Source organism: Austrofundulus limnaeus, unplaced genomic scaffold, assembly GCF_001266775.1.
Source record: "Austrofundulus limnaeus strain Quisiro unplaced genomic scaffold, Austrofundulus_limnaeus-1.0 Scaffold207, whole genome shotgun sequence".
Classification (NCBI taxonomy): domain Eukaryota; kingdom Metazoa; phylum Chordata; class Actinopteri; order Cyprinodontiformes; family Rivulidae; genus Austrofundulus; species Austrofundulus limnaeus.
Window position 1 is genome coordinate 298,268 of NW_013952609.1, and position 4,489 is coordinate 302,756.

Here is a 4,489-nt window from a genome sequence, read left to right on the forward strand (position 1 = left end):
AGAGAGAGAGAGAGCTGTAGCGTACTCGAGAGGACCAAAGCTCCCTTTGTGGAAAAAAAAATAAAATTTTTTTAAAAAAAGCAGGGATTATCTTCAAACACAAAGACACAAAAAATCCTTCAAAATATTTCAAACTCCTGTGTGTAAAAACTTTATAATGGCTTCTGTTTAACATATTGTAACCACCTATTTATTTATTGTTACTAAAACACATTTTTAATCCTGGATTTAAAAAAAATATCAAATTCAATTAACAAACCAGATGGTTTTCAGTGATAAGGCAATAAAATATTTGACATTACTAGTAATCCTAAAGGTGCCATCCAACTTTTCATAAAATGAATGCTTTTTATTGTCACTGCAACAAAAGGTGAATAGCTTTTGGTCTGTGTCAATTTGAGTTTGTTTGTCAGTACCTTTAGAAAAAAATTGGATGAACTTTGACTATTCCCATTCAAGATGGCCGCCACAACTTTATGACTGCAGTAAGCAAAATAATGACTATAACTTAACCAGATTTAGAGATACTGTGCTAAATTTTAGGGTGTTAATACCAAAGCTTGACTCATTTTGTTTGTTTCACCAGTGGTGAGTGGACAAAGACATCCCACTTKCTGAGCTTGACCACTGAGAAAATGCATTTGTGAGCAAAAGCAGGGAGCTAAAAATCTGCCAGGAGCTACAAAGCAACATATGAATAAATATTTAAATAAAAATAAATAAAAATCTCTGTCACGACACAACATGAAATGTAATTGGTGTTGTCAAAGGAAAAAAAACCCCAAAATGAGCCCTACAGAACAGCACCAATTTAGGCTGTTCTAAAATGCTTTTACTTTGTGAGACCAAGCTAAATTGTGAATGTTACAMGGTAAATGAAATGGTCCTTTTGATTTTGATTAACTTTCTGGTTTTGCGCTCTTCAATCCCGGCTCTTCATTTAAAATCTCATTCTGAGAAATGAGCACATTACCGAGTGCCTGCCATGGTGCATCAGGTTGTAATTTTCTAGKACTTTTTGGTTGAACAGATTTCTTCTCCCTATCACTTCTTTTCTTCTGGCGTGCATCTGCAACGTTTTGCGAAGCGACCCAACGGCCAGCTGGCATTCAGACTAAGTGAGTGAGGTGACTGGCTTTTATTTACTTACAGACAGGAGCCGATTGGACGAAGCTGAGTCGCGATGGTTGGACACAGCTGAGCTTGAGATGGAGGTCTGCAGGAGCAGGTAAGGTTACCAGTCTTCCAGGCTGAATTTTCGTCACKAACTCCATCAAAAGAACTTAGTTACAAAAATACAAAACAACACAAGTGAGTCAGGTGGATTGAACAAATATAAACTGCATAAAAYTAAATAGGTTAATAAAATAAAATAAGTCAAAATAAAATCAGGAACTCCAAAATGAGAATAGGTTTTCATGGTTTTTGTGCCTTTTGATTATTATAGAAATGAATTGAGTGCATTTAATGTGTTAACTCTATCAGCTGACAAAATAGTTTTCTCAATGTAAATCGCATGTGAAACTTGACCTGCTGATTAGCAAATTAATATAAAAATTCTATAAAATCATTTTTATACTTTGCTAAAATTGAAATAAAACATGTTTCCAGTTTAACTTTAGGTCAGGAGATATGTTTTAGAATGCTCACCCTCCCACCCTTTCTGTAATTCCTGGGCCGGCTGCTGCGGTGCTTGGGCCTTTGCTGCCCGAGCCTGCAGTTCCGGCATCTGAGTCGACTGAATCATCTAGGTCATCCGAATCACCTGAGTCATCCAAATCATCTGAGTCTGCTGAACCCCCAGAATCTGTTCTTGTCTTTCCTGAGTCTCCTGAGTTGGTGGTTTCTGTTCCTAAGTTGATGGTTCCAGAGTTGGGTGTCCCATTGGTTCCTCAATCGGTGATTCCAGAGTTGGTTGTCCCGTCAGTTCCACAATCGGTGGTTCTAGAGTTGGTGTTCCCATTGGTTCCACAAATGGTGGTCCCAGGTACTCCTGTGATGGCGAGGCCAGATTCGGTGGTTCTTGAGGTTTGTGGATTGGCTGCCGGCGCCTCTCTGACATCTGGGTCGGCTGCCGTCACCTCCTCTTTGCCTGGGTCGTCGCCCATTATCTCCTCTTCGCCTGGGTGGTCGCCCATTGTCTCCTCTTCGCCTGGGTCGTCTCACATCGCCTCCTCTTCGCCTTGGTTTCGCTGAAATCACCTCCTCTTCACCTGGGTCTTCGCCCATCACCTCCTTTTCGCCTGGGTCGTTGCCCATCGACTCCTTTTTGCCTGGGTCGGCTGCCATCGCCTCCTCTTCACCTGGGTCATCGCCCATCGCCTCCTCTTCACCTGGGTCATCGCCGATCACCTCCTCTTTGCTTGGGTTGGCTGCCATCGCCTCCATGTCGCCTGGATTAGCTGCCATCGCTTCCACGTCACCTGGGTTGGCTGCAGTTGTCTCTTCATCCCCTCTGCCGCCTGTGTTCGCCATCGCCGAGGCTCCGGCTCTATCAACCTCCACCAGCTCCTCATCGCCTCCCGCCTCCTCCCTTGGCTCCACATTTGCTCCCGCCTCTTCCTGTGGCTCAACGTCTGCTCCCGCCTCCTCCTGTGGCTCAGCTTCTGCTGCTGTTGTCTGTTGCGGGGTCGCACATTGGATGTTTCCTGCCCATCCCCCTGGACTRGTGTGTTTGTTTTGTCCTGAGTTCCCCTGTCTTGTGTTTGTGTTCCCTGAGTCCTGTACCTCTCTCTTTTCCTATGTCAGGAGCCATTGTTAAGGGAGGTGGGGTACTGTCATGATCTGTTTTTGTCTTCATTTTCTAACTGTTTCTCTGTTCCCCTGTGTTTTACTTTCCCTGCTGTCTTGCCTCCAGCCCCGCCCACGCTCACCTGATTCCTCGTGTCTTCCCAGGTGTTTCGCACTGTCTCTTAATTTGTTTGCTTTATATTCTGAGTCTTATCATTCGTGTTTGTCGGATCATTGTGTTTTGTACCTGTGCTCAGTCTTCCTCGTGCCTGTTTGTCCCAAGAAGTTTCTGAGTTTTTGAGCTGCATTGAGAGCCGTTTTGTTTAAAGTTTATTGTTACCTTTTTGAACCWTGCCTGCGCCCTGGGTTTGTTCCTGCTCCAAATCCTCACAAATGCACCATGACTCAGTTGGTAGAGCTGATGCCTCTCAGCAAGAAGGTAACCGGTTCAAATCCCGGCCTGGGGACCTTTCTGGGTAGAATTTGCATGTTCTCTCCATGCATGTGTGGGTTCTATTGGCACCCTGGCTTCCTCCCACACACCAAAAATATAACTGTTAGGTTAATTGGTAACTCTAAATTGTCCCTAGGTGTGAGTGAGAGAGTGAATGGTTGTTTTTCTTGTTTGTCTCTATGTATGGCCCTATGATGGACTTGGGACCTGTCCAGCGTGTACCCCGTCCTTCGCACTGTGACTGCTGGAAATGGGCACAGTGACCCKTGTGACCCTAGAAAAGGAATAAACAGGTATAGATGATACACGGATGAATAATTAACAAGTTAATTTATAGCATTAGACAACACAAATATTATACTGTATATGGCCATTTAATACGGTGGCCCATAAGGGTCACAAAATGCAAAAGCCAGAACACAACGGCAAATGCAAAAACACGACAGGAAATGCTACAACACAATGGCAAATGCAAAAACATGATAGCAAAAGCCAAAGTACAACAARAAAAGCCACAACACAACATGACAGCAAAAGCCACAACACAACAGCAAAAGCCACAACACAATAACAAAAGCCGCAACATGTATCAGGATTCTCAAGAGAGTCAAAGTGAAGCAGATTTGGATCGAAACAGACACAGGAGGCAGTATGCAAAAGGTAAGTGCTTTTATTTACAGTGGAGATCTGGACGAGGATCTGGGAGGTGCTGTAAAGGAAGGAGATCAGGTGAGTCTTTGCAGGTAKGTGATGTTGGTTGTTTAGTAATGGTAAGTTGAGATTTCTTACAGGTGAAGGATGGTGAAGTGGCTCGGAGGAGATGACGTGGATCCACAAAGGTAAGMTGGTAAGTTTCCAAGGAGAGAGGTTTGTCAGAGAGGAAGGTGAGCTGAGGCAGGTGAGTTTCTTAATGAGTTGGAGGCAGACAGGCAGATGAGCGGGGCAGAGATGTTTTCTGGARGGCTCAGGAGGACGATGCGCAGGATCACTGGACATAGGAAAAAACAGGTAAGTTTACTCAAGGTAAGTTRACAAATATTTAGCAGCCAGGACAAATACCATTGGGTATGAGTTGATCCYGCGAAGACCAACTCCTCAGTGCCYTCTAATAAACCCCAGGCGCTCATCAGGAAAACCCGCTGCAGGTAAGCTCCATTAGGCGTCAGCCAATCAGGAAGGTGCAGGTGAAAAAACTCTAATTGCCACAACACGACAGCCACAACATGACAGCAAAAGCCACAACACGACAGCAAAAGCCCCAACACAACAAAAGCCACAACACGACAGCAAAAGCCCCAACACAAC